The following is a 13307-nucleotide window of genomic DNA, read 5'->3' on the forward strand; positions in this document are numbered from 1 at the left end:
GTGATTGACTCCGCTGTCCTGGCGTCGTGAGGGAGTTTGTTCCACCATTGGGGGGCCAGGGCAGCGAACAGTTTTGACTGGGCTGAGCGGGAGCTGTACTTCCTCAGTGGTAGGGAGGCGAGCAGGCCAGAGGTGGATGAACGCAGTGCCCTTGTTTGGGTGTAGGGCCTGATCAGAGCCTGGAGGTACTGAGGTGCCGTTCCCCTCACAGCTCCGTAGGCAAGCACCATGGTCTTGTAGCGGATGCGAGCTTCAACTGGAAGCCAGTGGAGAGAACGGAGGAGCGGGGTGACGTGAGAGAACTTGGGAAGGTTGAACACCAGACGGGCTGCGGCGTTCTGGATGAGTTGAAGGGGTTTAATGGCACAGGCAGGGAGCCCAGCCAACAGCGAGTTGCAGTAATCCAGACGGGAGATGACAAGTGCCTGGATTAGGACCTGCGCCGCTTCCTGTGTGAGGCAGGGTCGTACTCTGCGGATGTTGTAGAGCATGAACCTACAGGAACGGGCCACCGCCTTGATGTTGGTTGAGAACGACAGGGTGTTGTCCAGGATCACGCCAAGGTTCTTGGCGCTCTGGGAGGAGGACACAATGGAGTTGTCAACCGTGATGGCAGATCATGGAACGGGCAGTCCTTCCCCGGGAGGAAGAGCAGCTCCGTCTTGCCGAGGTTCAGCTTGAGGTGGTGATCCCTCATCCACACTGATATGTCTGCCAGACATGCAGAGATGCGATTCGCCACCTGGTCATCAGAAGGGGGAAAGGAGAAGATTAATTGTGTGTCGTCTGCATAGCAATGATAAGAGAGACCATGTGAGGTTATGACAGAGCCAAGTGACTTGGTGTATAGCGAGAATAGGAGAGGGCCAAGAACAGAGCCCTGGGGGACACCAGTGGTGAGAGCGCGTGGTGAGGAGACAGATTCTCGCCACGCCACCTGGTAGGAGCGACCTGTCAGGTAGGACGCAATCCAAGCGTGGGCCGCGCCGGAGATGCCCAACTCGGAGAGGGTGGAGAGGAGGATCTGATGGTTCACAGTATCGAAGGCAGCCGATAGATCTAGAAGGATGAGAGCAGAGGAGAGAGAGTTAGCTTTAGCAGTGCGGAGCGCCTCCGTGATACAGAGGAGAGCAGTCTCAGTTGAATGACTAGTCTTGAAACCTGACTGATTTGGATCAAGAAGGTCATTCAGAGAGAGATAGCGGGAGAGCTGGCCAAGGACGGCACGTTCAAGAGTTTTGGAGAGAAAAGAAAGAAGGGATACTGGTCTGTAATTGTTGACATCGGAGGGATCGAGTGTAGGTTTTTTCAGAAGGGGTGCAACTCTCGCTCTCTTGAAGACGGAAGGGACGTAGCCAGCGGTCAGGGATGAGTTGATGAGCGAGGTGAGGTAAGGGAGAAGGTCTCCGGAAATGGTCTGGAGAAGAGAGGAGGGGATAGGGTCAAGCGGGCAGGTTGTTGGGCGGCCGGCCGTCACAAGACGCGAGATTTCATCTGGAGAGAGAGGGAGAAAGAGGTCAGAGCACAGGGTAGGGCAGTGTGAGCAGAACCAGCGGTGTCGTTTGACTTAGCAAACGAGGATCGGATGTCGTCACCTTCTTTTCAAAATGGTTGACGAAGTCATCTGCAGAGAGGGAGGAGGGGGGGGAGGGGGAGGAGGATTCAGGAGGGAGGAGAAGGTGGCAAAGAGCTTCCTAGGGTTAGAGGCAGATGCTTGGAATTTAGCGTGGTAGAAAGTGGCTTTAGCAGCAGAGACAGAGGAGGAAAATGTAGAGAGGAGGGAGTGAAAGGATGCCAGGTCCGCAGGGAGGCGGTCCTTCCTCCATTTCCGCTCGGCTGCCCGGAGCCCTGTTCTGTGAGCTCGCAATGAGTCATCGAGCCACGGAGCGGGAGGTGAGGACCGAGCCGGCCTGGAGGATAGGGGACATAGAGAGTCAAGGGATGCAGAGAGGGAGGAGAGGAGGGTTGAGGAGGCAGAATCAGGAGATAGGTGGGAGAAGGTTTGAGCGGAGGGAAGAGATGATAGGATGGAAGAGGAGAGAGTAGCGGGGGAGAGAGAGCGAAGGTTGGGACGGCGCGATACCATCCGAGTAGGGGCAGTGTGGGAGGTGTTGGATGAGAGCGAGAGGGAAAAGGATACAAGGTAGTGGTCGGAGACTTGGAGGGGAGTTGCAATGAGGTTAGTGGAAGAACAGCATCTAGTAAAGATGAGGTCGAGCGTATTGCCTGCCTTGTGAGTAGGGGGGGAAGGTGAGAGGTTGAGGTCAAAAGAGGAGAGGAGTGGAAAGAAGGAGGCAGAGAGGAATGAGTCAAAGGTAGACGTGGGGAGGTTAAAGTCGCCCAGAACTGTGAGAGGTGAGCCGTCCTCAGGAAAGGAGCTTATCAAGGCATCAAGCTCATTGATGAACTCTCCAAGGGAACCTGGAGGGCGATAAATGATAAGGATGTTAAGCTTGAAAGGGCTAGTAACTGTGACAGCATGGAATTCAAAGGAGGCGATAGACAGATGGGTAAGGGAGAAAGAGAGAATGACCACTTGGGAGAGATGAGGATCCCGGTGCCACCACCCCGCTGACCAGACGCTCTCGGTGTGTGCGAGAACACGTGGGCGGACGAAGAGAGAGCAGTAGGAGTAGCAGTGTTGTCTGTGGTGATCCATGTTTCCATCAGTGCCAAGAAGTCGAGGGACTGGAGGGAGGCATAGGCTGAGATGAACTCTGCCTTGTTGACCGCAGATTGGCAGTTCCAGAGGCTACCGGAGACCTGGAACTCCACGTGGGTCGTGCGCGCTGGGACCACCAGAGTAGGGTGGCCGCGGTGAGGAGCGTTTGTATGGTCTGTGCAGAGAGGAGAGAACAGGGATAAACAGGCACATAGTTGACAGGCTACAGAAGAGGCTACGCTAATGCAAAGGAGATTGGAATGACAAGTGGACTACACGTCTCGAATGTTCAGAAAGTTAAGCTACGTAGCAAGAATCTTATTGACTAAAATGATTAAAATGATACAGTACTGCTGAAGTAGGCCAGCTGGCAGTGGGTGCGTTGTTGACACTACACTAATCAAGTCGTTCCGTTGAGTGTAATAGTTTCTGCAGTGTTGCTATTCGGGGCTAGCTGGCTAGCTAGCAGTGTTGTTTACGTTACGTTGCGTTGCTTAAAAGAACGACAATAGCTGGCTAGCGAACCTAGAAAATCGCTCTAGACTACACAATTATCTTTGATACAAAGACGGCTATGTAGCTAGCTACGATCAAACAAATCAAACCGTTGTACTGTAATGAAATGAAGTGAAAATGTGATACTACCTGTGAATGCGACCGGGTTGTGAGTCAATTCGGTAGACGTTGGCTAGCTGTTGGCTAGCTGTTGGCTAGCTAGCAGAGTCTCCTACGTTAAGGACGACAAATAGCTGGCTAGCTAACCTCGGTAAATTAAGATAATCACTCTAAGACTACACACTCTAAACCTAAACAACACAATTATCTTGGATACGATGATACGAAGACAGCAAAGACAGCTATGTAGCTAGCTAACACTACACTAATCAATTCGTTCAGTTGAGTGTAATAGTTTCTCCAGTGCAGCTAATCAGTGGACGTTAGCTAGCTGGGTAGTGAAGACTACGTTAGGGACGGCGAAATACGATAATTACGCAATTATCTTTGATACAAAGACGGCTATGTAGCTAGCTGAGAAGAAATTGCTAAGATTAGACAAATCAAACCGTTGTGCTATAATGAAATATAATGAAAAAGTTATACTACCCGCGGGAGCGAAGTGCAGATGCGACCACTCGCTCCAACCGGAACCGGAACACTTTGGCTCCCCCTCCAGTCCAGCTCAGGCGTTCGGCGTTGGCGGCCTTCTAGCTGCTGCCGAACCTACTGCTGGGAGACGCCCTTCACTCATCAACCCCGGACTTGTCTCATCATCATTACACACCTGGTTCCAATCCCCACTCTATCACTGTATACAGACTTCCTCTGCCATTTGTGTTTGTCGGTCATTGTAAAAGTTACTTGTTCTCCTGAGAGGAATCTCTCCTATGTCCTGAGTACTTTATATTTTGCACTTTGGGTTCGCCTTGTGCCTTTAGATTATGAAGCTATATTCTGAGCACAACAGCGTTTGGGTTTCCTCCCCTCTTTGATCTATGGTGCTTAAATACATTCAGTAGTTCTTAACCTGCGACTGCCTCCTCCTCTCTACACTAGTGACAGTTGTGAATACTTTCTGAAGGCACTGTATGTGACTATATGGATACTGAATATATGTAAATGTTTCTTACAGAAGAAATATGATAAACATATACATAACTATGGTAACAATTGATAGGGAACAGTTGGATATTATGGGGAAATTATTAGAGCAAAGTTGAGGACACAACATTTCAACTGACACAAGACTGAATCTAAACATTACACTGATTTTATGTGCATTTTACATTACTGTAATTTCCACTGCATTTGTTGATATCAAAATCTGAAAATATTCTGGTAATGTTCAGCAACATTCTAAATAATATTCCTGGAAAATTTGGGGTATGTGCAACATAAGACAAAAAAAATGGACTAACTGGAGTCTCCAAATTGCCAAACACCAAAGTATGCAGAGTTCCTAAGTAATTTCAATGCACTTTTATGACTCAAAGAAGTCAACTATAAAGTGTTTTGTTTTTAGCCCTCCCACACTGTTAAAAAAACAGGTTCCAAAAGATTATTTTGGCTGTACCCATAGGAGAAAAGGGTTCTTGGTTTTCTGCTATGGTGACAGCCGAAGAACCCTTTTAGGTTATCAATATCAGCTTTTTTTCTAAGAGTGTACCTGAGCCATTGAGGAACTAGAGTAAGCACACTTGAAGTTGTTTTGTTTGGAACACAAGCCTGCACCCCGGACATTACACAATTACTGTTGTATACGGAATCAAAAAACGGTCCATTATAAATCGCAATCTGGGTCAGGTGGGAATGATTTGAAACTTGTTCTAAAAGTGCTGGCTGTTCTATTGCCAACATGACTAGTTAAATTATAACATATGCTCTTGTTAGACAGGGCAATTCAGAGAAACAGATCATAATTTTGGTGAGCATAAAATAGAGTCAGGCATTCAGGTGCGTGTTTCTAAATTAATTTTCATTTTTTTCTGAATTTGCTCATTCTGTTCAGAACAACCCAGGTGTCATCTTCTAACTATATACAGTGCCTTGCGAAAGTATTCGGCCCCCTTGAACTTTGCAACCTTTTGCCACATTTCAGGCTTCAAACAAAGATATAAAACTGTATTTTTTTGTGAAGAATCAACAACAAGTGGGACACAATCATGAAGTGGAACGACATTTATTGGATATTTCAAACTTTTTAACAAATCAAAAACTGAAAAATTGGGCGTGCAAAATTAAGGTTGAGGTTGAGAGCCATGCGTCCTCCGAAACATGACCTGCCAAGCCGCACTGCTTCTTGACAGACTGTTCACTTAACCCAGAAGCCAGCCGCACCTACGTGTTGGAGGAAACAGTCCAACTGAAGACCGAAGTTAGCTAGCAGGCGCCCGGCCCACCACAAGGAGTCGCTAGACCACAATGAGCAAAGGAAATCCATCCGGCCAAACCCTCCCCTAACCCGGACAACGCTGGGCAAATCCCGGTCACGGCTGGCTGTGACATAGCCTGGGATCGAATCCAAGGCTGTAGTGGTGCCTCAGCACTGCGGGCAGTGCCTCAGACCGCTTTGCCACTCGGAGGCCAAATCTGACATTTTCAACCCGTATACATATGGGTACGAGTGTGAAGGGCTACCCTAACCTAATATTCCAGTAATACTAACCTAACCAGTGTAAGGCAGCAGCACAACCACTCCTGAAGCATAGCTCTAACAAGAGCAGATACAGCAGTCATCATCTATTTTGGGAATCTAGAGCAAGCTTAAGTCAGGCTGACATGACACTGTATAAATTGGATCCGTAACCCACCAAATGTTGAACATTTGACCCTTTATTCAGTTTCCTCTGCTGTTCGTGTAGCAGAGAGTCAATATGTCATCCTGTGCACTGTAAATATGACTGTTCAATGCTGGGAACTTATATTAACTTGAAAAGTGATTCACCTGGTGATCAGATGGATTTTTTTGACAAGGCAAAAGAAGTGTCTGGTGTCTCATAACATATGAGATCATTCCAAAACAATGACTCATGTAAGACAGTAGTTGACTCATGGGAAAGAAATGTAAATGTTTATATATAATTTTTAAAGTAACACAAATGAAACTGCAAAGCATAAAACATGTATTCCATCCCGTCTTTGCTTTCACAGACACCTGAAAAGCTAGATTGGAGTTCATTTTAGAATGGAGTGAATGTTAGGATTGCAAGCTTAATGTGTTCATCTTGTGTGACAAGATTGTGCCACTTTTTGTTATTTATTTCTTATTCCCATTAAAATGCAATATAGAGGAGGGTATTAATAGAGTAAATATTAGGGGAGAGTTTCCATAGATTAATAAAATATGACCACCGAGGGACCACTGAGGGATGTTGAGATCACTGCTATTTTCTAAAAATACAGTTGCCCCTTAACTACCTTCCTAGAGTTTGGCTCCTCAGACCCCACCTTCCATGGAATCTATACACCAGCTTCCCCTCACCCTCCTGGGCTTGCCTCCCCAGCCATCCAACCTTCACTCTTATGGTTCTCTTCGTCCTCTGACCTTCACTCTCCAACAACCCCCCAGAGAGTAGCCCGAAACCTTGGCTGGTCACAGACCAACACTTTTCTCACCAGGGTGACAGGGGTCGTGAACTCTGTGACATTGCCACAATCCCTGTGTGAACCTCAATGAACTCTGACCCTGACTTTGACTTTGAGATAGACTTGAAAAGAAAGTACCTCCCCCTCACTCTGTCTGCTCTCAGATGAAAAAAACGCCAAGGGGAGTATGAACTAAGATTTTTTGGTCGTTAGTCAGTGATCCTTCACTTGTGTTCTCATATAGCTAAAAGCAAAAAGCAAAAAGAAAGAAGCAAATTGTACATGCTTTCTGGTTAAAGTCCATATTTGCACTCTTCTGCTTCTGCTACAGGAAAACTGACCTTCCAAAGTTCAGTGTCACTGTGGTCACTGTCGACAAATCGAATCAAATGTTATTTGTCACATGCTTCATAAACAACAGGTGTGTCTGCCCTGCTAGTGCTGCCCTGGTCAACTGTAAGTGCTGTTATTATTAAGTGGAAACATCTCGGAGCAACATTGGCTCAGCGGCGAAAGGGTAGGCCACACAAGCTCACAGAATGTGACCGCACCCATGCTGAAGAGTGTAGCACGTGAAAATCGTCTGTCCTCCATTGCAACACTCACTACCGAGTTTCAAACTGCCTCTGGATGAAACGTCAGCACAAGAACTGCCTCTGGATGAAACGTCAGCACAAGAACTGTTCGTCGAGAAATTCATGAAATGGGTTTCCAGGGCCGAGCAGCCACACACAAGCCTTAGATTACCATGCACAATGCTAAGCGTTGGCTGGAGTGTTGTAAAGCTCGCCGCTATTGGACACTGGGTTTGGCGGATGCCAGGAGAACTCTACCTGCCCGAATGCATAGTGCCAACTGTACAGTTTGGAGGAGGAGGAATAATGGTCTAGGAGTGTTTTCATGGTGTGGAGGAGGCCCCTTACTTCCAGTGAAGGTAAATCTTAACTCTACAGCATACAATGACATCCATTATTTTCCTTTTCTGAATGACCAATAAGCACATGGAATCGATATTTCAAACCACCTTAATAGGTGAGCCTTGTGTCTTAAAGGTCAAATCTGATTTATTTGTCCTCAAGTGGTTTTTAGACTGTAATTTCGCATATCTTGTTGCTTGTTAGCTACTTTTTTGGAAATAGAAGACAAAGGGCTGTGAGACATACACTACTGTTTAAGCGTTTGGGGTCGCTTAGAAATGTCCTTGTTTTTGAAAGAAAAGCACATTTTCTGTCCATTAATTAAAAGAACATGAAATTGATCAGAAATACAGTGTCGACATTGTTAATGTTGTCAATGACTGTTGTAGCTGGAAATGGTTGATTTTTAATGGAATATCTGCATAGGCTAATCATTAGAAAACTTTTGCAAGTATGTTAGCACTGCTGAGAACTGACATACTGATTAAAGAAGCAATAAAACTGGCCTTCTTTAGACTAGTTGAGTATCTGGAGCATCAGCATTTGTGGGTTCAATTACATGCTCAAAATGGCCAGAAACAAAGAACTTCCTTCTGAAACTCGTCAGTCTATTCTTGTTCTGAGACATGACGGCTATTCCATGTGAGAAATTGCCAAGGAACTGAAGATTTCGTACAATGTTGTGTACTACTCCCTTCACTGAACAGCACAAACTGTCTCTAACCAGAATAGAACGAGGAGTGGGAGGCCTCGGTGCAAATTGAGCAAGAGGACAAGTACATTAGAGTGTCTAGTTTGAGAAACAGACACCTCACAAGTCCTCAACTGGCAGCTTCATTAAATAGTACCTGTAAAACACCAGTCTCAACGTCAACAGTGAAGAGGCGACTCCGGGATGCTGGCCTTCTAGGCAGAGTTGCAAAGAAAAACCCATATCTAAGACCGGCCAATAAAAAGAAAAGATTAAGATGGGCAAAAGAACACAGACACTGGACAGAGAAACTCTGCCTAGGCCAGCATCCCCGAGTCGCCTCTTCACTGTTGACGTTGAGACTGGTGTTGTGCGGGTACTAGGAAGCATTGCAGCTGCACTCTGGAGGTGTGTTGTGGCCAATGCAACTCCTAAACTTTTCAGGATCCATCTGGATGTTGCCTGCAGCTATGATTTACCCCAGGAAGGATATGGTGGTGCGATGGAATTCGCATTTTTCCACTTTGATGTACAGCTGGTTCTCCAGAAGACGCTGGAGGACTTGTCTGACATAGAGGACATGTTCTTGAGCTGAGTGAGAAAACACGAGAATGTCATCAAGGTAGACGAATACGCACTGGTTCAACATGTCCCGGAGAACGTTGTTTACCAGAGCCTGGAACACAGCAGGAGCATTGGTCATCCGAACAGCATCACCAGGTATTCGTAGTGCCTGCTAGCTCATCGGAGGTCATATCAGGATTTCTTATAAGCATCTGAATTAGTGTCCCGCTCCTTGAAAGTGGCAGCTCTAGCCTATTGTTCAGTGTGGATGTTGCCTGTTATCAATGGCTTCTGGTTGGGGTACGTACGGTCACTGCTCTCCCCAATGCCATCGGATGAATCCCAAAACATATTTCAGTCAGTGCGTAAAAGTCCTGTAGCTTAGTATTCACTTCATTGGACCACTTCTGAATTGAACACATTACTGGTACTTCCTGTTTGAGTTTTTGCTTGTAACCATGGGGATATGGTTATGGTCTGATTTGTGTGAGGACCTTGTATGAGTTTCTGTGTGTGGAGTAAAGATGATCTAGAGTTTTTGTCTCTAGTTGCACAGGTGACATGCTGGTAAAAAAAATGAGGTAAAACCAATTTCAGTTTCACTGCATTAAAACCACCGGTGACGAGAAACTTATGGTCTTACACATCTCGTTGAATGCTGTCTTAGTGTGGTGGTAAATAGCTACAAGAAATATAGATCAAAACTCATCGTAAATAGCTTATCATGAGGTATTCTAACTCAGAGGAGCAGAAACTCAAGACTTCAAACACCCACTGTGTTTCTTTATATATATACAGCACCAGTCAAAAGTTTGGACAGACCTACTCATTGCAGGGTTTTTCTTTATTTTACATATTCTACATTGTGGAATAATACTGAAGATATCAAAACTATGAAATAACACATATGTCATCCTGTAGTACCAAAAATGTGTTTAAACAAATTATGTATTTTATATTTCAGATTCTTCAAAGTAGCTAAACGTTGCCTTGACATATTTGCACACTCTTGGCATTCTCTCAACCAGCTTCATGAGGTAGTCACCTGGAATGCATTTCAATTAACCGGTGTGCCTTGTTAAAAGTTCATTTGTGGAATTTCTTTCCTACTTTTAATGTGTTTGAGCCAATCAGTTGTGTTGTGACAAGTTAGGGGTGTTATACAGAAGATAGCCCTATTTGGTAAAAGACCAAGTCCGTATTATGGCAAGAACAGCTCAAATAAGCAAAGACAAACAACAGTCCATCATTACTTTAAGACATGGTCAGTCAATCTGGAACATTTCAAGAGCTTTGAAAGTTTCTTCAACTGCAAAAACCATCAAGCGGTATGACGGAACTGGCTCTCATGAGGACCGCCACAGCAAAAGAAGACCCAGAGTTACCTCTGCTGCAGAGGATAAGGTCATTCGAGTTTACCAGCCTCAGAAATTGCAGCCTAAGTAAATGCTTCACAGAGTTCAAGTAACAGACACATCTCAACATCAACTGTTCAGAGGAGAATCCGGCCTTCATGGTCCAATTGCTGCCAAGAAACCACTACTAAAGAACACCAATAATAAGAAGAGACTTACTTGGGCCAAGAAAAATTAGCAATGGACATTAGACGTGGAAATCTGTGCTTTAGTCTGATGAGTCCACATTTGAGATTTTTGGTTCCAACCGTTTCTTTGTGAGACGGAGATCGGATGATCTCCACATGTGTGGTTCCCACTGTGAAGCATGGAGGAGGAGGTGTGATGGTTTGGGGGTGCTTTGCTGGTGACACTGTTGGTGATTTATTTAGATTTCAAGGCACACTTAACCAGCACGACAACCACAGCATTCTGCAGCGATACGCCATCCCATCTGGTTTGCACTTGGAGGGACTATCATTTGTTTTTCAACAGGACAATGACCCAACACACCTCTAGGCTGTGTAAGGGCTATTTGACCAAGAATGAGAGTGATGGAGTGCTGCATCAGATGACCTGGCCTCCACAATCAGCCGGCCCCAACCGATGTTTTGGAGTAAGTTGGACCGTGGAGTGAAGGAAAAGCAGCTAACAAGTGCTCAGCATATGTGGGAACTCCTTCAAGAGTGTTGGAAATGCATTCCAGGCAAAACTAGTTAATAGAGGGGGCATATTTATTTGCTATGATTTCCCTGTTAAAAGAGGTTTGTTTTCTGTTGTCCTTTGCAGAAGCTTGAATTGTTTACCGTGTGCGTTTGTTTCCTGAGGTAGTTTTCGAAACGTAATGTTTGTTATTTTTTAAGTGTACTGTGATCCTGCGGCTACTGTTTTTCAGTAAAGGATTATGTTTACCCTTAACTACTGATTCCTAATCTGGCCTCTTTTCGGCACCTTGTTCCAACCCACCACATGACAGCAAGCTTCTACCTTAACATGGACCCAGCAGAGATCACCAAAGAGCACTGCTGGGGCGGCAGCAGGAACAACTCTCCCAAATATCAGAGACCCTCTGGACTCTTACCAATTCCCTCCAACCACTTCCCAGCCCAAACCTCAAGAGGAGCCAGTGCCCAAGACTTACCGGCCAGTGCTACAGTCGTCGCAGTTCCTACTGGGAACCTGCACCGGGAACCCAAGATCCCAACCCCCGACGGCCACTGAAGTTCCATATTATCCTCCACTCCCGAGCTGCGACGAGTCTTCAACCACCCAGTCGGTGGACGAGTAGCTGCAAGCCGACTGTTCAATCTCCGCCAAGGGGCCAGACCGGTGGCTGACTTCGCCATTGAGTTCCGCACCCTCGCCGCCGAGAGTGGGTGGAATACTGAGGCACTGGTCAGCGCTTTCCACCAACGTCTGTCTAACTCCATAAAGGTTGAACTGTCCACTCGGGAACTGGGAGAGGACCTTGAGTCCCTGATAACGCTGGCCATAAAGATTGACAACAGCATCCAAGAATGTGTGAGACAGTGCCTTTTTGACACCACCCCCGTATCCCAGTCTCCGGAGCACCCCAAGCCCCCAACAAGCCCAGCATTGAGGAGCCCAGGCAGCTGAGCCCACAGGAACGTGACAGGCGCATGTGTGGTGGCTGCTGCCTCTCCATTCTACATGCCCAGAGTTGACGGGAACGCTGGGGCTTGCCGGGACAAGGGGAGACCCTGACGAGCTGTGCAGTTACACCCGGTCACCATCTGACACTACCCGTAACCCTCCATTGGCCAAGACTTAGCCAGAGAATTACAAATCCCCTGTGTGAAATGTCCCGTCCCTCTGCAGATTCAACCCCTCGATGGACGCCCCATCGGCTTTGGCCAGGTGGAATATCATACCAACCCATTCTATTGCAGGTTGGGGTGAACCACTCAGAGACTCTTTGTTTTCTTTTGATCACTGCTCTCAAGAACCCCCTTATCCTAGGGTGCCCCTGGCTAGTGCTACATAAACCACTATTTTCCTGGTCCATGGAACACCTACTTGTCCTGGGTAAGAACTGCCAGACTAAATACCTAAGACCCCCACCAAGAGCCTCGACGTGTTCCCTGGCATCCATTGAAGACCAAGACTTTTCCTCTCTCCCTCCGGAGTACGCTAACCTCCGGGAGGACTTCAGTAAGAGACAATCCACCACCCTCCCTCCTCACCGTCCATACGACTGCGGCATAGAACACCTACCCGGCTCCATCCCTCCCCGGGGCCGCCTTTACTCCCTCTCAACCCCTGAAGCAGCAGTCATGGACAATTACATCAGGGAGTCACTGGAGGCAGGTTTCATTCGGTCCTCTACATCCCCAGCTGGTGCAGGGCTGAACAGAGGGCTTAATAACAGAATTACGATTAAGAATTGTTACCCTCTACACCTGATGTCTGCCCCCTTGGAGTTGGCCCATGGAGCCCAATTCTTCACCAAACTGGACCTCCACAATGCTTACAATCTGGTGAGAATCATGGAGGGAGTTGAATGGAAGACTGCCTTTAACACCCTGAGTGTTTATGAGTATTTAGTTATGCCCTTCAGATTATCAAACTCACCGGCAGTCTTCCAAGCATTGGTCAATGCCAAGCTTAGGGATATGTTGAATCGGTTCATCATGTTTACCTTTACCTTGACTGATCTTCCGGAACACATCCTGCAGAGTCAACTATACATCAAGATAGAGAAGTGTGAGTTCCATGTATCCCAAGTTTCTTCCCTGGAGCACATTATCTCTACCGCCGGAATCCAAATGTACCCAGTAAAGGTGAGGGAGGTCATTGACTGGCCCCATCCCGCCTCACTCAAACAAGACCAGCGTTTCTTTTGGTTTGCAGCGCCTCTCATGGCCCTAACCCGCAAGTCCCAGAAACGTTTTTGCTGGAGCCCGAGACTGATAGGGCATTCGGGGAGCTCAAGGGATGTTTCACCTCTGGACATATCCTCGTCTATTGTTCGGGAC

This window comes from Oncorhynchus gorbuscha, linkage group LG22 (assembly GCF_021184085.1).
Source record: "Oncorhynchus gorbuscha isolate QuinsamMale2020 ecotype Even-year linkage group LG22, OgorEven_v1.0, whole genome shotgun sequence".
Taxonomy (NCBI): Eukaryota; Metazoa; Chordata; class Actinopteri; order Salmoniformes; family Salmonidae; genus Oncorhynchus; species Oncorhynchus gorbuscha.